The sequence below is a fragment of the Xenopus tropicalis genome, chromosome 2 (genome assembly GCF_000004195.4).
Source record: "Xenopus tropicalis strain Nigerian chromosome 2, UCB_Xtro_10.0, whole genome shotgun sequence".
Taxonomy (NCBI): domain Eukaryota; kingdom Metazoa; phylum Chordata; class Amphibia; order Anura; family Pipidae; genus Xenopus; species Xenopus tropicalis.
In genome coordinates, this window is record NC_030678.2 from 28,228,748 (window position 1) to 28,253,737 (window position 24,990).

General features: G+C 42.0%; 1 long non-coding RNA gene across 1 annotated transcript; it reads right to left on the minus strand.

The window, feature by feature from the left end:
* Nucleotides 1–221: 221 nt before the first annotated feature.
* Nucleotides 222–23,209, minus strand: LOC116408772. The gene is made up of 5 exons (XR_004221220.1): nucleotides 22,424–23,209; nucleotides 14,485–14,924; nucleotides 10,710–10,947; nucleotides 2,493–2,700; nucleotides 222–258 (listed from the first exon to the last, which is right to left on the minus strand). It is a non-coding gene; the product is annotated as an uncharacterized LOC116408772 (long non-coding RNA).
* Nucleotides 23,210–24,990: the final 1,781 nt, after the last annotated feature.

Here is a 24,990-nt window from a genome sequence, read left to right on the forward strand (position 1 = left end):
AGCGAGCAGCAGTACTTCTAGGACAACAACATACATGGCTCCAGAAGTACTGGCTAATTTTGGTAACAACAAGCTTGAGTATGACCATAAGGTATTGTGATGTCTTCCCGTTCTTTATAGTTTAGAGTTAATGTCTCCTTTATATAAAATGTATGTCACTTACACGTGTTTAACTGCATGGAATTTTCCACTCACTTTACTTACCCCTCTCATAACAGACAATGCAGAGCTGTAATGTGGTTTCTGTGATACGAGAATCTGAAATGAGAGAGTGAAATGCATTTTAGGTGCAGGACACAAGAATATTAGAAACCAACTTCATCTGACTGCTTATGCTTTATGGGCATGTTACACTCCATGTAACACACAAGACTCTCAGTTTGGGGACATAAAAGTCACAGCACTTTACTACTTGATTATAATTTTCTAATGGATTTATTATTGTGCATCCTAAATAGAATCACTATCAGGGTGTGGGTGGATAGGGATCAGAAGTATCTGCATCATCTGCAACTTGAATTATTTCCATGTACTCTGTGTATATTCTTCTCTAATAACTGTCTTTCCCCATATTTTCATATTCAGGCTGACATCTGGTCACTCGGCATTGCAGCCATTGAAATGGCGGAGGGACATCTCTGTAAGTAAACCCTAGTGTGTGCGCGTATATACTATACTGCATGTAGAACTGTTAGTAGCATGGTCATTTATGTGTCACACCGTAACATAGAATATTATTAAATATTAAAAACAAAGGGGCTGATTTACTAAAATTTGAATTTGCTTTGTTTCCATAATACACCATTTTTTGAGTATGTAAAGAACTGGCAGCTAAAACCTGGCAAGCTCCTGTATAGGCCAATAAAAAGGTGTATTTTCCATTTTTAAGCTATTTTAAGATACAAGTTTTTGAAACAATTGTAAACATCATGTCAGTTGAGTAAAAAAAAAAAACACATACACAATTGAGTTACAGAATTTACAGAATTTAAGTGAATCACCCCAAATGTTGTATTCATCAGTCGTCATATTTTTGTGTTGTATCTTTACATCCTAGCATTCAGCAAACTTCCACCACAGAAGCTGCTTGAGAAAATAACACGCGGTCCCATCCCAGCATTAACACCATGGGGAAAATGGTGAGTCCCTTTCACTAGAATAGGAAAAGGCAGTGAGGGGGTGGTGGGGAAACGGAAACAGAAAAGAGGTGGAGAGGGTGGGGAAATGGAATAGGCAGTTAGGGGAAGAGCGGGAACATGGAAAGGGTATAATAAGGTGTGTGAATGAGAAAGAGAGTTAGGAAAGGTAGGGAAATAGGCAAGGTAGAGGTTATGGTGAGGGGGACATTGGGATATGAGGTAAAGTAAGGATGGGGAAAGGGATAAATGGGTAAATGAGGTCAGGTAAATGCAGTAAGATGCCATAGCCAGTTGGGCTGGTGGGGGGCTGTTTGGGTCTATATGTACTTGAAATGCCAGGGCCTATTAAGTGTCCCAGTCCGGGCTGAAATAAGGGTGAAGGTGAGGTGTAATATGTGTAGCTCTTGAATGCACAAATGCAGACTCTCGTGCTGAGCTTGAGATCTTGGGGCTGTTATCTGGCAGCCAATACAAGCCAGGCTAAGATGTTGGAAAAACCAGAAAGACAGTATTGTGGTCACAGGTAAATGTACCCTAATAATTCAGGGTTCGTAAGTAAGCACAATAGAACCCCATATCAGGCAGAGCAGTTGAACCTTTAGAAGGGAATGGGCTCACCCTCTATTGCTGTCTTGAACAGCCCCTATCTGCCTGTGTTGTGATTGGGTACAGAGTGGCAGGATCAGGGAGATGCCATCACAATGATTAACAAGGCAGTGAGGAACTTTAAAGGGAGGATAATGGGGCATACAGGACACTTGGCTGTGCTGATTCTATTAACAGACTGTTAAACGTGTGAACTCTGGGAAATGAGCTATTATGTAACATGAACAATTATAATATATAATATAATTTTGCCATCGTTTCTTTTTTCCAGGAGCGACGAGTTCCATTTCTTTATATCAGAGTGCCTGCAGAGAGATCCATCTAGAAGACCGTCTGCAAGGCAACTTCTGTCACACCCTTTCATCGGAGAGATCAGGGGTGAAAGGGGGGTGCAGAAGAATATTGCGCAACAGCTGCACAGAGGTAAGGGGAACTGCTCATTCTCATTATAGGTCACACAATACATTGACTATAACCATCTACTGCTCCCGTTCATACAATATTCTCTTGCTTTCCTACATACAAAATCATTCGATACTAAAGCCACCAATAATGAAGACTTGTATTAGGGCAGAGGTCACTAAACTGGGCTAAAACAAGCTGAGATGGGAGAACACGTTATTATTAGATAGTTGTAGTTGACCTTTACATCAGCAGCAAAGGGAACGTGATATAAAACACGCAATGACAAAAACTATTAATGCAAATAGTAGAAATGAACAAATGACAAAATTGTTATATACTCACCTACTCCATGAATAACGCTGAACAATCTCTCCTTAGGAATGAAGCGCTAAGAGAACAGAAGCAGGCAGCCGTCGGGGGAGGGTTTGGGGCAAAGGGGGCCTATTTAACATCCTTGGGCCCCCCACATAACATCGTGGTCCCGATGGCAGCCCTCTATTTTCTCTTCTTCATGGACAACAGCATCTGCTAACAACTGCATCTGAAAAATCTTTATTGCGTACTGATTTATACAATAAATATTCCATCTTTATATTACATCAATCCATGCTAGATTTTCTTATTTGGGAGATGGCCATAATAACCTCCAAGCCCACTGTTGGCTCCTATCAGTCATCCTTTTAATATAAATTCTAATGATGAGGTAGAGAAAAGGGCAAAGTCAACAACTGGACAAAAAATAAAAAAAAAATATACAAAATACTGTACAGGTATGGGACCTCTTATCCAAAATGCTTGGGACCTGGGGTTTACTGGATAAAGGATCTTTCTGTAATTTGGATCTCCGTAAGTTCAGTCTGCTAAAAATAATTTAAATATTGAATAAACCCAATAGGATGGTTTTGGCTCCAATAAGGATTATTTCTTAGTATGGATCTAGTACAAGGTACTGTTTTATAATTACAGAGTAAAAGGAAATCATTTTTAAACATTTTAATTATTTGCTTATAATGGAGTCTATGGGTGATGGACTTTCCGTAATTTGGAATCCCATACCTGTATAAGTATTTTTATATAGGAAATGCCTACTCAAAGGGTAAAGCAATTTAAGATTGCCAGTAATATAGTGGCATTCTAAAAACATATGTTATTTAGCATAGCAACCAGTAAGCAAACAAGAAAGGTGCTTAATTGACAACCTAATAAAAACCCATGGAATGGCCAGCCCATTGAATAATTGGTTCAATTATAGGAAAAATGCATCCTAAATAGAAGATCTTGAATAAATAAAATTGTGACTTGCACTTGATATTTAAAAAAAATCTCTTTCTCTTGCCCTTTTAATTGCCTCATTTTTAAATAAATATCTAGCAAAAGTTACATGAAAGAATGAAATTGTATGCATTTATACAATATACATACAATATACATTAATTGCGAATCTTCTGTAAATGTAATTAGAATCTGTGTGTGTAAGAACCTTCTTTATTAAGGCAATACTCAGGGTCGGACAGGGCTGCCGGGACACCGGGAAAATACCTGGTGGGCCCCAGCGGCCTATACCTGACTCTACTGCTGCTTCTTCTGGCCTCCAATGTCCTCCCCTGATGCGTTTTACATACGTGTTCAGGGGTGGACGTTGGACAGGGGCCCCCCACCCCCCGAAAAAAACCAGGAGGGTGCTATTACTACAATATTACTCCCAAACGTTGTAAGGCCCTGGGTAGTATCTGTGAACGTTAAGGGTTAGATGATATCAAACCAGTATCTGGATAGACTTACCTGTGATAAGGAATGAGATCTGGATGAGGTCCATATTTTAATAGTAGCAGTTGTTGGAATTTGAACCACATTATTGCAATTACTGAAAAATGGTCAGGTCCCGCCCCACTACCCTAGAACAATAGGCAAATACTGACTAACAAGACATACTGTATGTGACTGCCAGTCCCACAAAAGGCTAAACTTACACTTTGTCACAAACTCTAACAAAACCTTTAAGCAGCTTTCCAAATAACTGTATGGCCAAATATACTATAGACCATTCCAGCATTAGTTCCCCCGGTTGTGCTTTTGTCTGTCTGGAAATGTATAACTTATTAACCAAGATGAGTGCAACTGTCCAACCAAGTCCAACAGAAAAGAGCCCACTGCCTGCATTTTCTGTTCCCAACACGGGTGACTGGTGTTTGAAGCAGCCTCCTGCCATAACCATTGGGTTGGCTATCTCTTAACGGTGTAGGTCACCTTTAACGTAACTTTTAGTATGGTGTAGACACTGATATTTTGAGAAAAATTGCCATTGGTCTCCATGATGGTTTTTTGTTTCATCATTTTGCTTTTTGCCCAGCTTTTAAAATTTGGAACTTCAGCAACTATCTAGTTGCTAAGGTCCAACTTTCCCTACCTACCAGGAAGCTACTTGAACATGGATAGTAAGGGGGCTCTTATTGTAGCCTCACAGAGCAACACTAGTTTGGCTGTTGGGGTCAGTGACTCCAAATTGAGAAGCTGGAAAGAGGCAGTATAAAAAATAAAGAATAGGCCATTCTGTAACATACTAAATGTTAACTCAAAGGTGAACCACCTTCTTTAAAGGAGAAGGAAAGGCTAATAAAGAGTTAATCTCAAGCTGCAGACATACCTTCAGTTGTCTCAATAGTGCCCTTAAGTCTCCCCATACTTCACCCGTTAAGAAGATCAGAAGCCAAACAGGAAAAAAAAACGCTGAGCTGGGTAGAGAAGATTCCCATAATGCAACGCTCCTTCAAGACTTGGCGACTTGTTACTGCAGGCGGCGCATGCGCACACGGCAGGAGCGTCCGGTTGCCATGGCAAAACAGCGTCGCCGAACTCTGTGACAAGCAGGTGGGGGAAGCGGGGGGGCAGCTGCTGCGAGCGGCGGAGGGTTTGTGGCAGGAGCGGGGGGATTTGTGGAGCTTGGGGGGGTTTGTGGCAGGAGCGGGGAGCGGAGGGGGGGCTGGCTTGTGCTTTTCAGCCCATACAGACACGCTGGACAAGATAGCGGCGCCGTTCACGGAAAGTATGTAAGTTCTAGAAAGTAAATCTTGCATTAGGCAAGCCAGGAATATAGCGTTAGTAGTACTATTTAATAGTGTGCTTAATAGATTTTGACTTTCCTTCTCCTTTAAAGGACGTCAAAACCATGGGCTAATCATGGGTATGGTGGCTGTATATAGCTTGCAAGATTTTTGGGTGAGTGTTAGTATTATGGCTTCTCATACAGAGAAGATATACAAAGTTTAGCATTTTATTACGTTCGGCCAAATATGATCCAAGTTTACTGAGTTTCATGGGAATGGAAGTAGTGGGTGATACTATATTCAAGAGAGATAGAGGTCTACGGGGGTAATGTAATAAGAGGCCCTAAGTTTGCCCAGGAGCAGTAACCCATAGCAACCAATCAGCAGGTAGCAAATACTGGTCACCTGTTCAAAATCAAGCATCTTATAGGTTGCTATGGGTTACTGCTCCTTTGAAAAAGTAAAGCCCTTTTTTTTTTTTTTTTTTTACATGTGGGGGTAAGAATTCTACAAAGAAAACAAAATTGGATTTTTAAATGTGGAACAAGTTTCCCATTTGGTTTTAATGAATTATCTGACTGATATGGAATGAATTGTGACTGTAACTGACTGTTGTAATTTTACTCATAATCTGCTTTGTATGTCTGTGTAGTTCAGTAAAGAAATGGAAGTGTAGTACCTACTGTGTCCACCTGGAGTGCTAGTTAAGTATTAAATATGTTGAGGCCGAAGGAGATTTAGCTTGCTGGAAGCATTTATTCATCCAATATCCTGTAACTGTATTTTAAAAGTTGAATAAAAATATTGTTTTACTTTATTACACTTAGTGCCCCCCCTCCATTTGATGTTCATAGGTGATTCTGGAGTTGTGAGTAAGTATGTGAGGCAGTCACTCCTAAACACAAACTGATGAGTTCCATTGGAGAAGTCTAGCTGCCACTTTGTGACCCTTCGTTTTTTTTTTTGTTTCTATTAAAAGTACCCTTTCCACCACCCTGACCCTGAGAACAGTTAGGTTAAACAGAGATAATGAATATGCAAACCTGCAACTCTATTTTATCATCCACAATAAACACCCATGCCCCCCTGCAGCCGCAACGTAGTCGTGCCTTCAATCCCCGTCCCTGGCATAACCCTCAGATGCGATTTCTGTGCTCCTGTGCACGATTTGCTGAGCGCATTTGGAGGAAATCTCGCGTGAAAGCGGATTTTCTCCACTATAAATTTCTTATGGTGTGTCCCAATACTGCCCTAGCCCAGGCCAAGCAAGTATACTATAACACACTTGTAAATAATAATAAATAAAACCCGCGGCGCTTATTCTCCATATTTAACTCGCTACTTCATCCTTCCCCTAATGAATCAATCGTATCTGAACACACACCCCAGGACTTTGCTGACTCCTTTAAAAGCAAAGTCGAATCTATCCGCAAACAATTTTCCCAACCTTCACATACCAGTAATCTCAATTACTAACAGAAAAGAAAAGTAAAAGGGATTCTATAAGAGTTAATAATCTAAAGTTACAGGCTACCAAATCTTTTCCCTCTCTATTCAAACGAGCATGTGTAAAACCCATTCTTAAAAAGGCTATGCTGGACCTGTCCTGCCTTTCTAACTACCGTCCCATCTCTCTCCTGGCCCTAGCCTCTAAACTCCTGTAATGTCTTTTCTCGTGTCGCTAACTTCCTCTGCACCCATAATCTGCTGGACCCTATGCAGTCTGGTTATCAGCCTGCGCACTCCACTGAGACGCCTTATGTAGAGTGGCAAATGATCTCCAGACTGCCAAGGCCAAGGGACACTACTCAGTTCTCATTCTCCTGAACCTTTCCTCTGCTTTTGATACTGTCGAACATTCTGTCCTTATGCAGATTCTCTATTCTCTGGGTATCCGGGATCAGGCTGCATCCTGGTTCTCTTCCTATCTCTCTAACCACTCCTTCTCTGTTGCTCTTGCTAACAAATTCTCTACCCCGGTTCAGCTTAATGTGGGGGTGCTTCAGGGCTCTGTGCTTGGGCCTTTGCTGTTCTCCCTGTACACTCTCTCTTTAGGAGACCTTATTTCTTCTTTTGGTCTTAAATATCATTTATATGCAGATGACATCCAGATATTTTTAGACACCCCTGCACTAACCTCTGATGTTCAAACCCAGATTGCTAACTGCCTCCTGGATGAACCAACGCCACCTCAAACTTAACCTAGCTAAAACAGAGCTCATGGTCTTCCCACCCAAACCTAGTCCTTCTCTTCATTTCACCATTACTATTGATGGCATTACCTTCAACCCAGTTAATTCTGCACGCTGTCTTGGGGTTGGTGAGCAACATGTTGCCCCAGAGCAACTGGTTGGGGATCACTTCTGTAACCCATTCCACAATAGTTTTAACCTACTTTCAGATGAGATCCAATACCTCTATAACATATAAAGCAGTGATCCCCAACCAGTGGCTCGGGAATAACATGTTGCTCCCCACCCCCTTTGATGTTGCTTCCAGTGGCCTAAAAGCAGGAGCACATTTTTGAATTTCTGGCTTGGAGGCAAATTTTGGAAGCACAGAGACACAGTTTTACTCCAAGCAGAGCCTCCTGCAGGCTATCAGTACACATGGGGCTACCAAATAGACAATCACAATCCTTATTTAGCATCCCCAAAAACTCTTTTCATGCTTGTGGCTCCCCAACACACTTTATATCTGAGGGTGGCTCACAAGTAAAAAAAAATTTGGGGATCCCTGATCTAAAGTCTATTTGGGGGGACACATTAGCTTGCATCCCTGGCTACTGAATGTAAGCTGTGTTCAGCATCACTTGTACAAATCATTTGGGCCTCAGGATATCATAAGGATTCATCTATCCCTATTACAAAATTCAGCACGTGAAAAATACATTTAATGCACGCAACAAAAAAATCAATGCACATTTGGGCTGGATGACTGCTTAAAGAACACCCATGCACCTGAAACACGATAATGCTATTGCATTTATGAAACATAATGAATATTTTTCCCCTAAACACACTGTTTCATAATCTGTACCTTTCAAATATTTTACTAAAACAATTCCCAAAGGATTTTATGAAAGATGCTATGGTTTAAAATGTGTTTTCTCCAATCTCTGAAGGTGGTGTTGAACATACAGAGTAACATATAAAGCAATCAATAACTGATACAAGAGGTGAAGGGAGCCCTGCCCAAAAGAGCTTACAATCTACAAGGAGAAAAGGTTGAGACACAAGGTGTGGGAATGGGCATGACCAGAGTTGGGAGAGGTTTGGCACAGGTAATTGATTTTAGCAGCACACTCAGGTTATGTTAATCTAGATTAGGGTAAGCTTCTCTAAATAAATGTGTTTTTACAGATTTCTTGAAGGCAGAGAGATTGGGAGAAAGTCTGACAGTTTGTGGGAGCGAATTTTAGAGCATTTCCAAAAATCCTTAGCTCCCGTTTTATCAGATTACCTCTAAATGGGACATTCTCTAAATAGAATTTTTTTTAAACCTTTAGGAAATTAAAATCTTCTTAGCCCCAGAAAGTCAAGAAAAAGCAAAGATTACGTTTCCTTTTTAGGCCCTAGAACCCTACTGTGCCCACCACAGGGAAGTGTTAGCCGGGTCACCCCACATCTACCTAACATCACCCCACTAGCAGCACAAGGAACACAATGGCTAAGCTAATTAAAAAAAAAACAGCAGGGAATAAAAGGGGAATTCATGGGGTGATATCCCTCCCCCAGTGTCCCCATACAATGGCCCGCTCTCCGCTGCTTCTTGCCGCTCCCCCCCCCCAGGCCCCCCAAACATCCTCCACCTTCCCCCAGGGCCCCCCCAAGCATCTTCCGCCTTCCCCCAGGGCCCCCCAAGTATCTTCCACATTCCCCCAGGCCCCCCCAAACATCCTCCACCTTCCCCCCAAGCCCCCCCCAAACATCCTCCACCTTCCCCCAGGGCCCCCCCAAGCATCTTCCACCTTCCCCCAGGCCCCCCCCAATCATCCTCCACCTTCCCCCAGGCCCCCCTAAACATCCTTCACCTTCCCCCAGGCCCCCCCCAAACATCCTACACCTTCCTCCAGGGCCCCCCCAAGAATCCTCCAGTCCTCTCCCCCCCCCCCCCCCCGCCAGCATCTTTTTGCATCCTCCGGCTCCTACTCCCCTGCGACAGTTGTCCAGGGCCCGGGCGTTTAAAGGGGGCCCGGCCGGGCTCTGTTACTGTTATTGCTGGTATCCGCTGTGTGATGTCAGTACGCACAGGGCGCAACCCTATAAAAGCGCACACGCAGCAGGGAGTTCGGGACATCACAGCGGATACCAGCAGTAACAGTAACTGAGCCCGGCCGGGCCCCCTTTAAACGCCTGGGCCCGGGACAACTGTCCCCCCTGTGCCCCCCTGATGGCGGCCCTGATTGTGGTTGCTAGGACTGTGTGTCTGATGCATTTGCGTCTTTGATGTGCCTAAATTAACTTAACTGGATGTGTTTTTGTCGTAAATTAGACGCTACTGTGCAAGTCTGATAAGTGTAATTTCTGATGTTTAGCGTTTGAGTGATATCTGCACCCAATTCTTTAGGTGCAAGTGTGCTACGCCTATTGACGCTGGGCTTCAAATGAAACCTGATCAAAAGGTTGACCCACAACCCATGGGGCCTACAGACTGGGGAAGTACACCTTTTCTATGCACTCGAAGTTTCCCTGTCTTGGAACCCAAGGTGCGTACAGGAGTAGCATACAGAACAGACAGACGCCGGTCCTACAATGGGAACATTTTATGGGTCACAGGTTGAGCTGCGCTGAGCGCAACTATGTGAGAGTTTAAAAAGTGCATTGTGACTAATTATCTTTAACAAGTGGGGGTTTAACACACAACTGTATGTGAGGTCGTAAATGACCCCTAACGTTTGCTTCTAACTTCGCTGCACAGCTCTTCATTTATTTTTAAGGGCTCAATAAGGTTGGGGAGATGGGAGGGCGGGCTTGTTCAGCAGGCATGATCTACAGTGAGCATGCCGCTTATTGAAAGTGAAAAGCACATTAAAACATGAAAATAAAACTGCGTAGTCCTTAAGGAAACTATCAGTATGTGTAAGTCTTGTGCCGTTTAAGGTATTACACCCTAGAAAACACAAGACACATCAAGCAGTTTGTGGCTGTAACTCCTCTTTCTTTAGCAGGCTGTGGAACTAAAAGGCTTTGCCCAAGAACATTCTAGCAATAGTATTATTTATATGACATATTACAATGATTAGTATTGGTTTCTAAATATATTCTGCTACATGAATATTAGCTCCTGTTCTATCCAGACACTATGTATATTTCAGTGTTCAACAAGTGCCATACTGAAGGCATAATCTAGACAGTTTGCTGGAAGGAGCTGACAGAGGGCCTAATCAACCAAGGTTGTGCAACTTCTCTCCTTGTAGCACAGGACCTGTGTTCAACCCTGAATCACCATATGTTACACACACCCCTACCCCTCAGTGCAATTTGTCTCAAAAAACATGTGTAGGTAATAATACCTTGCAAAGATGGTAAGTTTCCCTTCACAAGGGCTCTGTGGATCCCAGATGAAAAGAGTGCCGTCAAGACTTCCAGGTATATGGCTGCAAATGATTTCTGGGATGTGTCGCACAGGTTCCCCCTGCATTTGACCAATCATCCACAATTTCACTGAAGTCAGTGTACAGTCAGGCGAGGAGATATGGAGGGAACATTTTAAATATGTGGATAAAACAGCCAAAAGGTCTTCTATACAACCTAAAAAAAACATAAAAAAGAATATTGCTTAAAATTTGTGGTTGTCATTTAATGTCAATGTTGTTCACCTTTAAACTTTTAGTACAATGTAGACATTTATATTTTGCGACAGATTGCAATTTGCTTTCATTTTATGGTTTCTGAATTAGGGTTTTTGTTAAGCAGCTCTTCATAGTGGAATTTAGCAGCAATCAGGGGATCAGTTAACCTAAGCAACCAGGCAATAGTTTAAACAAGAGACTGTAGGATAAAAAGGGGAGGCCTGGAATAAGATAAGTAATAAAAAGTAACAATAAAAGTCTAGCTTCATAGAGCAATAGTTTTTTGGCTGCTGGGGTCAATGACCTCCATCTGACAGCTGGAAACAGTCAGAAGAAAAAGACTAATCATTTCAAAATTGAAGACTGATAGGAAAGTTGTTAAGAATAGAACATCCAATGACATACCAAAAGATAACCAAAAGGTGAACAACCCCTTTAATAAAAAAGGGCCCAGTTCTTGGCATGTAGCTCATTATTTGCACAAACAGAAGGAGGGTTAACAGGAACACATGTTTTGCCTTTTTGCCCAGTGATGGCAGATTCTAGGGGATCGAGACAGGGCCTAAAAAAGACCCTTTGACTAGTATAAACATAAAATATACTACATATACTATAACTAGCCCTGTTAAATGGGCCCACAGGTTTATATTGCTGTTCCTAACTTTGCCATTTATAAATAAACCCTGCGATCAATAATAACCGTCTGTTTAAAATATCATACGTATTCTTGTCACAATTGAACATCTAAAAACATCTACATGTCATGAATGATTTCAGGCTTGTATCACTGTTTTAGCAGTTATATCTGGTCTAGTAAATTAACAGCCACCTTGAGGGAGAGTGGAGTTGGGCACGCCAGCGGAACTACAAGTTTGGTAAATAAGAACGAGTTGCTTTCACATCCTTAGGGAAACAGAACGGCACCTGCAGTTAAGCTGCAATTAAATTTGTTCAAATGTTACTCTGTTTAAATAAAATGTTGAAAGAAAACAGATGCTCTTTCAGAAGCTGAATAATGGGCAAAAGAAAAAAGAAACAATGGAATTATTTGTCTGGAACATTTGGCAGGCGTCATGAGCATCAGTATGGGTTCCTTATCAATTTCACCATGAAATGAGACCTGAAATTTATTCCAGTAGTTCAGTTACACAGGAGTGAGTTGTAAATTGTCATTAAATAAAAATTCATGTTTTAGGGAATTTACATGTTATGATTATTTTTAAACAGCATAATTAATTTCAATTTATTTTTTAATGTTCAGTACTGAACACAAAGCCAGCCATTCAGGACTGAAACTAGGGGCAGGCAATGGGTGGGGCAAGAACCTCCAGGGGCTCCGTTTCCCAGCGACAAAAGGTGGCCATACACAGGCAGATTTCAGCTGCAATATCGGCCCTTTAGACCAATACAGCAGCTTATCTGCCCATGTATGGGCACTACCGATGAGCCTCCCCGACCAACATCTAACCTGAAATTGGGCAGATCTCGATCAGGCAGGTTTGATTTTTCCATCGGATCAGGGGCCGCATTGGCTCGTTGATGCAGTCCCCGAACCTACGGCACCTAAGCAGAAATTGTATTTTCAAGCACTTTGCTACAGAAAGTTCCACAGGTCTCATTGCCTTGTAGAGTATGAGTAGCCAGTGTATCTCCAGGTGTATAACTTTACATCAGCATTGAATCCTATCTGCCAGTTTGTTATGTCCCCCTGGAAGGATGATACAATGGATGGGTGAGTTTTGTGAAATAAATGAACAAATTAAATAAAACTGAACCGAATACCATGGGTCCAATCACAGAATGTACTGGTGACAACTACTTTCTCTACAAAATATTTTAGTCAGTGTACTATGCATTTACAAACAGAACCACCAACGCCTAAAGCAGTTTAATTTGGCACTGTATTAAAAGACTTGACAATATCACTGTCCAAGTTCCTACTCAACCCATCGTAAAAAGCAACTAAACATCTTTGACAGGATCTGCCCTTTATAAAATAATGCAAATGACTTATTAGAATGACAATTCCCACAACATAATCTTGAATCATAATAAACATTCAAATAACTTACCCACAGGTGTCAAATGTACAGGCTTATATTTTCCAGCATCAGACTTTATAAATTAATATTGAAAGAGAGAAAACCAAAAATGGTGGATAAAACCAAGCTCTCTAAAAACTTGGTATATCAGGCCCCGGAGCCCAAGTCACATTATTAGGTACTGCATCCTGTGTCAGCTTCTAATAACTTGTTTAAACTAACCCTTCTATACTACAGGCATTAGTATAGACCTGTTACCCAGAAAGCTCAGGACCTGGGATTATCTGGATAAGGGGTCTTTCCATAGTTTGGATCTCCATACCTTAAGTCTACTAAAAAATCATTTAAACATTAAATAAACCCCATAGGATTGATTTGCCTCCAATACGGATTAATTATATCTTAGTAGGGATCAAGTACAAGCTACTGTTATATTATTACAGAGAAAAAGGAAATCATTTTCAAAAATGTGAATTATTTGATTAAAACGGAATGGGAAATGGCCTTTCCGTAATTCGGAACTTTCTGGATAATTGGTTTCCGGATAAGGGGTCCGATACACGTACTACAGATTGGGTCCAGCAGCACACACTTTTTCTTTAGTATATACTGAAATACACTGAACATACTTCCCTATATGCCATAAACATTTAGAGCTATATGAGAGTAACAAGTATCAGGCTACATATTTTTAAGGATAATAAGAACTTCCAGATATCAGTTATGACATGCATTACCCTAGAATTATCATTAAACATCATTAAAATGGACATTTTACTTTTTTGCCCAGGCAAAACTGTGTATCAGTTCTTACCAGAGTTGGCCTTTTATGCCTATACCATCCAGTTCCTCTACAACAGGAGCGAGAAGGGCCAAAGCAGAATAGGCATAAAAATCAGGTTGGCAGGATTTAGAGAAAATAAATATAAAAGAGAATAGGTGAAAATAAGATCCTATTTTATAGCACAACTTTTCCTGTCAGGTACATACAGTAGTTGAGGATGAGATAGATCAAAGCCAAACCTTATTTTACCTATGTTCTTACATTTGTATAAGAGTACTGAGTTTTATAGTAATAGAAATAATAATAAAGTAACTCAACAATAAAAGCATTGAAATTGTTAAGCATGTATTAATCATTACTTTGGTTATTTAAAAACAAACTATCTTCTTTTCCTACTCTTTCAGGATAAAAACTGTATATTACAGAAAAGTTTAATCTTGATATCCAATATGTAAAAGATAAAAACGCAAATAAAAACGATTGAAAGAAAAAACAAACTATCTTAAAATATTTCACAAGAGCTGAAGTCTCTAAGGACTATGGCTGTTAATTTCCTCGCCTCTGCGTCATTTATTTCTCTTAAGTTTTTCCACAGGGTCAGTTCAAATTTTGAACAAAAGGGCTTTGTGTTCCAGGGCTGGTGAATAATTTAGAAGTGTTATAAATTTACCTTGACAGTGTTCAAATATATTTACTGTGTGCTTCCCTTTTAAAATGTCTTCGATGCTTAAAGAAATTCTCCCGCATAGTACCGTCAACATCTCGCTTTTAACTAAGCTGTCAGGTTGATTTCTCCTCCTGGCGTGGAGCAGCGACACACAATATGTGTTAATAAGCGGGGATAGTTCTGTGACAGCAGTCACTGTGTTTCCCAAATCATTTTCATATGGGGAACAGCTCTGCCTTCCTGAAGAATCCTCTAAAACAGCATCTGCGGTAAGGGAACTGATTCTTTGTTTCTTTGCTATCGGTTCTCCTTGGTAGACAGTACTAGAATTTATTAAAGGAGCAACGGCCAGTTTTAACTCCAGGGTTCGGCATTTTGTAACTGGGGAGAGCTGGGCTGTTGTTTGATCCAGTATTAGAGATAAGCTCACATTGCTCAGGGATCTGTTAAAAACAAATAGTGCTATGAGAAAACATTTTTATTACAGAAATGCTGAGAAATAAAACAAGACTGCACTTTGTAATTTATTATGTTTTAAAATATACTGGTTATGACAACATGTAAATCAAAAGCATCTCTTTCCACAAGTTCTTACACATGCAGAAGGCTTAAAGGGGCTGCTTACCCCAAAATTAACATTTTTGTGTGCATAAACAATATAATATCATATATATCATAGATTTTTGCTATTTACATTATGCAAGAAATTCAGTTTCTTAATGATTTTGAACAAAAACAAAGAGATTGCAAGCGCTCGGCCTATCCCTTAAATCAAACCTTTTTTACATCTATCATGACATTGACTTTGCATGCTATTTATAATTTTGCCTTAAAAGTATTTTTACGATGCTTCTACATTACCTATTTGATCCCCCATGTTCCTCTATGAAAGGGCTGCCATATTTGTGCAGCAGTAGTCCATTGGTGGCTGCTTGCAAGCCGGTTTAGCGGCACTGTTTTCCAGTTAACTAAATAAGAGCTATTGGGTCTCACAACTTTACCAGGCAACCTATACTTTGGGTCCCCAGCAGCCGTTGCACTTAGCAACTCCATTGTTACACCCCTGGAGTAAAAGATTAAATATGTAAAAGCTTCCTACACGTCTTTGCACACAACTACACCTAGATGCACTCTCTTGGTGCCTTGGTCTGTAATTTGGATCTGACACCTAATCATTTGATTGCTTTTATGGATTGCTAAAATGTTACAGTATATTTTGTATTGAATTACAGAATACTGGATGGCCCACTGTATGGCTTATGAAAAAATTGAGAGGTTGAATTTATACATTTTCCCAAATCTACCTGAGAAATCAAGCAGTTAATTCTATTATAGGTAAACTAACTCCAAGTAAAAGATTACATGAAATGTAGTGAGGATTTCTTAAGGTCTTTCTTATCTTTCTCTATCATGTGTTATAGCTGGTGCTAGATCATTTGTAGACTAATCTTTTGTTGTCCCTTTACTTGTTCAATAACAGGAGTTCCTGACAACCATTACCGTGCAGAAAAGACCTGCAATATTTAGGTTAAATAATACTAAAGAATATTTTAACTCTTGCTATTCAAGATGGACAAAAGGCATATCCTGTGGCCAAAGTGTGCAGTGTACGGCAGGGCTGTGGAGTCGGTAGATAAATTCTCCGACTCCGACTCCTCAGTTTCTGATACTTCCGACTCCTCTGTTTTTAATATGCTAATGTATTTTATACATCCAGGAAGGGGAAGGGGCACTTAAAATACAACTGAACTGATAATAAACTGATAGATAATTTTATCTATACTGCTACTCCTAATGATTTCCCTAGAATCCCATAGTCATGTTTAAAGTTTAAGCTAACATTACAGCTGAATTACAGCAGTTTTTCAAATGTTTTAAAGCTTCAGTCTTAAAGGAACAGTAACACCAAAAAATAAAAGAGCTTTAAAGTAATAAAAATACAATGCACTGTTGCCCTGCACAGGTAAAACTGGTGTGTTTGCTACAGTAAAACTACTATAATTAATATAATAAGCTGCTGTGTAGCCACGGGGGCAGCCATTCAAGCTGGAAAAAAGGAGAAAAGGCACAGGTTACATAGCAGATAACAGACAAGTTCTGTAGAATACAAAAGTGTTTTATCTGTTATCTGCTATGTGCCTTCTCTCCTTTTAACGGCTGCCCCCGGGGCTACATAGCAGCTTATTTATATAAACTATAGTAGGGTTTCTGTAGCAAACACCCCAGCTGTACCAGTGTAGGAACGGCTGCCCCTGGGGCTACATAGCAGCTTATTTATATAAACTATAGTAGGGTTTCTGTAGCAAACACCCCAGCTGTACCAGTGTAGGAACGGCTGCCCCCGGGGCTACATAGCAGCTTATTTATATAAACTATAGTAGGGTTTCTGTAGCAAACACCCCAGCTGTACCAGTGTAGGAACGGCTGCCCCCGTGGCTACACAGCGGGGTATTTATATAAACTATAGTAGGGTTTCTGTAGCAAACACCCCAGCTGTACTGGTGCAGGAATGGCTGCCCCCGGGGCTACACAGCGGGGTATTTATATAAACTATAATAGGGTTTCTGTAGCAAACACCCCAGCTGCACCAGTGCAGGAATGGCTGTCCCCGGGGCTACACAGCGGGGTATTTATATAAACTATAGTAGGGTTTCTGTAGCATACACCCCAGCTGTACCAGTGCAGGAATGGCTGCCCCCGGGGCTACACAGCGAGGTATTTATATAAACTATAGTAGGGTTTCTGTAGCAAACACCCCAGCTGTACCAGTGCAGGAATGGCTGCCCCCGGGGCTACACAGCGGGGTATTTATATAAACTATAGTAGGGTTTCTGTAGCAAACACCCCAGCTGTACCAGTGCAGGAATGGCTGCCCCCGGGGCTACACAGCGGGGTATTTATATAAACTACAGTAGGGTTTCTGTAGCAAACACCCCAGCTGTACCAGTGCAGGAATGGCTGCCCCCGGGGCTACACAGCGAGGTATTTATATAAACTATAGTAGGGTTTCTGTAGCAAACACCCCAGCTGTACCGGTGCAGGAATGGCTGCCCCCGGGGCTACACAGCGAGGTATTTATATAAACTATAGTAGGGTTTCTGTAGCAAACACCCCAGCTGTACCGGTGCAGGAATGGCTGCCCCCGGGGATACACAGCAGGGTATTTATATAAACTATAGTAGGGTTTCTGTAGCAAACACCCCAGCTGTACCAGTGCAGGAACGGCTGCCCCCGGGGCTACACAGTGGGGTATTTATATAAACTATAGTAGGGTTTCTGTAGCAAACACCCCAGCTGTACCAGTGCAGGAATGGCTGCCCCCGGGGCTACAAAGCGGGGTATTTATATAAACTATAGTAGGGTTTCTGTAGCAAACACCCCAGCTGTACCGGTGCAGGAATGGCTGCCCCCGGGGCTACAAAGCGGGGTATTTATATAAACTATAGTAGGGTTTCTGTAGCAAACACCCCAGCTGTACCGGTGCAGGAATGGCTGCCCCCGGGGCTACACAGCGGGGTATTTATATAAACTATAGTAGGGTTTCTGTAGCAAACACCCCAGCTGTACCGGTGCAGGAATGGCTGCCCCCGGGGCTACACAGCGGGGTATTTATATAAACTATAGTAGGGGTTCTGTAGCAAACACCCCAGCTGTACCGGTGCAGGAATGGCTGCCCCCGGGGCTACACAGCGGGGTATTTATATAAACTATAGTAGGGTTTCTGTAGCAAACACCCCAGCTGTACCAGTGCAGGAATGGCTGCCCCCATACTACACAGCAGCTTATTTATATAAATTATAGTAGATTTTCTGAAGTAAACACACAGTGCAGGGCAGCAGCACATTATATTTTAGTTACTTTTATACACTCTCATTTTTTGGTGTTACTGTTCCTTTAAACTATTGACTATCCATTCCCTTCAAGTATTTCTAGTCCTGCAAATTTTTTTTACTTAATTAGTTATCAGTGAGAGTTAGGCTAGGTTCCCAGTGGGCATTGGGTTCCCAGTAACAGAGGAACACAACGCAGTGGAGCTGGTAACTGTGCGTTACATCCCATTTAGTGAAGCATACAGTCAATGAAAAGCATGCTTCATGGTCGCTCAACGTGTTCGTTTATGCACTGCGTGCATTGGGCTTTATTCTTATAGCAGAGAAGTAATTAATTATGACTGTTTGTGAATTGGGACATTTAAACTTGCTTTATTTTTTTTTTTTTTTTATTCCCGTTTAAATTTAGTAGGAGTCGGAGTCGGTTCATTTTTTGCCGACTCCGACTCCAGGCACCCAAAATTGCCTCCAACTCCTCGACTCCAACTCCACAGCCCTGCCCATCACTCTAAAAGAGGTTAAGACCATATCCCAGCTACCTAATTGGAAAACTCCAGGCCTAGACGGATTACCACTCGAAGTGTACAAATGCCACGCAGACTACCTGGCCCTAAAACTATTGGAGACATATAACATAACACAGCTAGAACCCAGGGCACCCTACCACTCTCTATGACAGAAGTGCTAATCATTCTGATACCCAAACCAGGGAAAGACAAGCTAGATTGCAGCTCCTACCGACCCATCTCCCGGCTAAATACAGATGTTAAAGTCCTGGCAAAGATTTTAGCCACAAGACTATCTACAGTAATACTTAAGGTCATACACCCAGACCAAACAGGCTTTATGCCTGGAAAATCAACACACTCAACATAAGAAGGGTCTATGAGATTATCCAGGCACACCAGGGAAAAGCAAAAGGTGAGGCCTTGGTCTCGCTGGATGCGGCCAAGGCCTTTGACTCTGTGGAATGGACATTCCTCTGGTACAGGATTTGTGACATGGGTTAAACTGCTATACACCTCCCCCAAAGCCAGAATAGCTACCAGCGGGTGGACATCTGAACCCTTTTTGCTAAGCAGAGGAACAAGACAGGGATGCCCACTCTCACCCCTTCTATACGCGCTGGCCATCGAACCCCTGGCAGTCAAAATCCGAGCAGATAACCAAATAGAGGGACTGAGAGTGGCAGAATACACAGATAAAATCGGCCTATACGCTGATGACATGATCCTATTCTTAAAAGACACCACCCACTCCCTGAACCAAGCACTCACAACAATTGAGGAGATGGGCTAAGTCCAATATCTTCTATATTAAAAGAGACAGAGAGCGCAGACCCCCCCTAGACCACCCACTGATAGTAGTCAACACCTTTAAATACCTAGGTATAACCACCACAAGAAACCCAAACAACTACCTTTCAGAAAATATACACCCCCTCATAAAATATGTAAGAGACAAAACGAGAACCTGGGGAAATCTACCTCTTACAGTTACCGGTAGAGTGAACCTAGTGAAAATAACGGTACTCCCCAAAATACTGTATATAGTCATGCATTGTCCCATATTTTCAGTGCAAAAGCTATTTCAAATAATCGAATCCCACATCCTTACCCTAGTTTGGAAGGGAACCAGACCCAGCCAGACTCAAACTGACACTACTACTTGTAGATTGTAAGCTCTTTTGGGCAGGGCCCTCTTCACCTCTTGTATAGGTTTCTGATTGCTTTATATGTTACTCTGTATGTCCAATGTATGAAACCCACTTATTGTACAGCGCTGCGGAATATGTTGGCGCTTTATAAATAAATGTTAATGTAATGTAATACTACGAAACCCCGCCACAGCAGGAGGACTGGCTCTCCCCCACTTCCATCTATACTATATCTCCTTACAGCTAACACAAATTTTGCACTGGTTCCACACACAGAGCCAGCATAGCGCCAAACGAATGGGATTCTTGGGCCCAGTACCCACTAGAGATAGAGTTTACCACTTGCTAAAAGGCTACTTGGGCTGTCCCACCCCTAGGCAAACCAACACACTTATGACCCAAGCACTCCGAATATGGGAGGTTAACAAATTAGTACCTCACCAAACAGGAGTGATAGAATACTACACTCTAATATGGGAAAACTGCCCCCTACCTGAATGCTGTACAATGCAAAACACCATTCTCTGGAAAGAGAAAGGCATCTGGTGTTTGGGTCAAATCCTCGACCACAACACCATCAAATCATTTGACCAATTAAAACAAGAGTACAATCTCCCCAACTACTACTTATTCCGATACTTACAACTACGGCATGCCCTCTCAACACAATACCCCTCAGGATACCCAACTCTTGAAACACGACCCCATATCACTGCCATACAAGCAGGATATGTTAAAGGCATGATATCCCAACTGTACAACATACTCCTCAACCCCAACATTATTGCACACACAGAACGCTCCAAAACAGCCTGGCAAGATAATACCGGGCAGATTGACCAAGAGGAATGAGAAGAAGCCCTAGAAGCCCAAACATGCCTCCCCATACACAAGGGAACTAAAAATCCAAACCTATATCCTACATAGAGCGTACTTAACACCCCTAACTATCAGGCACTTTCGATACAACACAAAATGCCCCAGATGCCACTCAGACAACCCCCACTTTTACCACTTAATATGGACCTGCCCAACCCTTATAGACTACTGGAAACAAGTAACCCAGTTTATTCATGACGTGATGGGATCCCCAGTACCACTAGACCCAAAGGTATGCTTACTGGCCATCCTTGAACACTTATACCCAAACACATACAAAAGAACAGCCATGAATGAGCTTCTCTACTAAGCCCGCAAACACATAACAAGCAAATAGCTATCAACAGAACCCCAATCTTAAATGGCTGGAAGACACTTGTAAATCAAGCACTCCCTTACAGAGAAATCACCTACAGAAATAGAGGGCATCCAGAAAACACAACAAAGTCTGGGGCCCATGGCTCGAAAACCCCTGTACAACAACACATTGAAAACCAATTATACTCAAACGCTCACTACATAAAACCCCAGCGTCTCCGAACGACCACGGTGTCTTGCATTATTAACCCACAACAAACCTCAGGGTTTGCCCACAAAATATGTACAAAACTATGTATAAATATAAGATAACATAAATATGTGCTATGTAAACTTAGGAACAACTACTGTACAAATAATGCAACTCAGATGTCTACCCTGTTTACACTGTTTTTATTTGTAAAACCAATAAAGTGTTGAATCAAAAAAAACCAAAAAAACATCAATCTGCAAGTTCCCCTGAATAAAACGATACCCCATATGTATGGGTGCACATGAAGACGTGGTGAAATCATATCACGAAAATGCAATAAAGCCACTAAAAGCAATGAAAGAACAATAATTGCAATGAAATTGGTGGTCAGAGCCCTGGATCCACCAATGTCACTGAAAAACCAACCTTTTTTGGGGCACTAAACATGCAATAAAGAACAATGCAAAGTAAACACAATAAAATCAGTAAAATCACCTAAACCAACAGAAGATCTACCAACGACACTGCAGAAGCAACCTTTTTTGGGGCACTAAACATGCAATAAAGAACAATGCAAATGTAATAAAATCAAATCACGAAAATGCAATAAAACCACTAAAAGCAATGAAAGAACAAAAATTGCAATGAAATCGGTGGTCAGAGCCCTGGATCCACCAACATCACCGCAAATTCAGCACCCAATAGCAATAGAAAAGTTAAAATACAATAAAATAATTAAAAAACAGAAATCAATTATGAAAACACCAAAAAAACAACAAAAATGCAACAAAATAAATCAAATCAGAAATAAAGCTTTAGTGAAAAAAAAGACTGCCAAAGAAAGCAAAGTAGAAAAGAAAAGAAATAAAGAACAAAAAAAAAGTGTAAGTGTGTGTGTGTAAGTGTATGTTTGTGCTTGGCAAAGTTTTTAAATGTGTATGTGTGCAAAAGTGTGATAATGAGAAAGACAGAGGCAGAAATAGGAAAAAAAAAATTTAAAAATGTAGACAGTTTAGAGAGAAATAAGCAAAATAAACAGTGTCTAGAGTTGTAGTTCAAGCTCACCCAAGGCATGCAGGCGATCAGGGCAACCTAATCTGGCAGGAAGGCAGCAGGGGGGGTCCAGCAGTCACATGTGGCAGGCAGGAGAAGAGGAGGCGACAGTCTTGTGGGATTTTCTTTTCACTCCTTCCAATGTCTCTCAATTGTCCTTTCAATACATTCTACATTATTGCTCTTTTACATCAGCTTGCAGGCGCAGCATGTGTCATTTATCCTCTGATGTCTAACTTATAGAACATATAATATACTTTATAGAGCAAATTATTTGTTTGGTGTACAAAGCAAGCTAACAATTATTTGTATCCTGTATCAGGGGTAGCTAACCGCCCCAGCTATAATACTGATGAACTGTCACTATAACTGGCCAACCAAAATGTTGGAATTAAATTCTATGCTAGGCCCATGTGTGGGATTTATATAGCCCTAGCTGAATAAACCCAAAAGGCTAATGGGCAGCCCTGACTGATAAGCAATGTCACTATATTCTTGTAAACCAAATGTGCAAACTGCACCTCAGCCACACCATCAGACACTTACTACATATATTTCTAAGTTACATAAAATGTTCTTGCAATTGGGCCATACAGCCCATCACAGCTTACTTATAGATTTCCGTAACAACGAGAATAAATGAGATTTGGGTTGCCGTGTGCTAATTACGGCGGGGGGGGTGCAGTTCCTCACAACACACAGCAGCCCCAGTCATACACTTGATTCCACAGGAACAGAAAGCAGAATTCCCGCTCATCCGACAACCGCAAGGCACTCTGGGAGGGGAGTACCCAGAACTATTGCTAAAGCGCCGGAAAGAGGTGAGTAGCCTCTGCCTGTCCCTCCGAACCCTCCGACCGGCATGTACCTCAAGCCCAGTTGCTTTACACTTTCGGGTGTCTCAGGGTGTCACTCGTTCAGAGGGAGGAGCCTGTGTGAAGTCGAGGAGGCGTGGCTATTATGTGACGCTTCTAATGATGCCAAGGAGTCCGAAAGAAATGGGCATAACTGGATGAGAGAAGCGGTGTGTGGCGATGGCTGAGGTGAGTGTGAGACCCGCTAGGACTGGGGTTTCAGGGTAAAAAAGACTTGTGCGACTTGTCACTGTAGTGGCAGTTTAGGGGAAGTCGGAAAGCCATGTTGTACAATAAGGCGCTGCTTTCTGTCACTGGGCTACTGACAGCATCTGTCTTATAGGGAAAGTCGTGCTCTTATTGCTGTTTATATTTAGTGGGCAGATTTGCCCCAATGCTATAATTCCATAAAGACTGTAGGGCTGCACAGTGTGGCAGTGCCCAAAGGAGACAGTCACAGAGTGATCTGAAGGTAACAGGGTGGCAGTGCCCAAAGCAGTCACAGAGTGATCTGAAGGTAACAGTGTGGCAGTGCCCAAAGGAGACAGTCACAGAGTGATCTGAAGGTAACAGTGTGGCAGTGCCCAGTGGGGCCAGTCATAGGATGACCCGAGTAACAGTGTAGCAGTGCCCAGTGGGGCCAGTCATAGGATGACCCGAGTAACAGTATGGCAGTGCCCAGTGGGGCCAGTCAGGGGCGGGCCAAGCCGACCGGGCGCCCTAGGCAACCCGGTCGGCCAACTCCGCCCACCTCCCCGAACGGCGCATGCACGCCAATGCACAGGAGGATGTGCAGGGGGGGCGGGGCGGTTAGTCGGTCATTGCCTCCGCCGCTAATGACAAGGAGTAGGCAGGAGAGGCTCCTGCCTGGTGCCCCTCAATCGTTGCGCCCTAGGCAGCTGCCTCTTCTGCCTACCCCTAGTTCCGGCCCTGGGGCCAGTCATAGGATGACCCGAGTAACAGTGTTGTAATGCCCTGTGGAGCCATTCTTTGGATGAACTAAATGTAACTGTGGCATTGCCCTGTGGAACCAGGTGTAACATGAAGTAAAAGTAACAATGTGGCAGTACCAGTCCCATAATGACTTGATAGTAGTAGTAGTGCAACAGTACCCATTGCAACTGGTCACATAGTGAGTAACCGTGTGGCAGTGCCCAGTAGAACCAGACACAGATTTGATTGACAGGAAAACACGACAGTGCCAGTGGAACCAGTTATTTGTTTCAGGGATATGACCAGTGTGAGAGTACTCAATGGCTTGGCAGTAGCAGTGTGGCAGTACCCAGGGAAACTACTGGATTCATATACAGTGGAACTAGTTGTCCAATGGAGCTAGTCATTTGATGAACTGACAGTGAACATATGGCAGTGCCCAGCATGTAAGTGTGGTTTATCTGTAACATTTCACATAACAGAATCTGAATTATCAGACAATATTTTCACTATAACTCAGGATATCTGATCAGGGGACAAACCGGTCAGTATATGTCATAGCTCATTATGGCTTTTGCAAGTATAACTTTGCTGGAGCTTTGCTAATATCAACAACAGAGAGTAATTGCTTTACTGACCCTAAGCAAGAAGTAATCCGACAGAGGATGTATTGACTAGGTATTGTTTAATAAGAGATTTACTGGCCTGAAAACTTTTCATCAAGTAAGCATTTTGAGAATTTCAATACTGACAAGCCATAAAGAGAGGGTATTTAAATGAACTGCCCCCCCC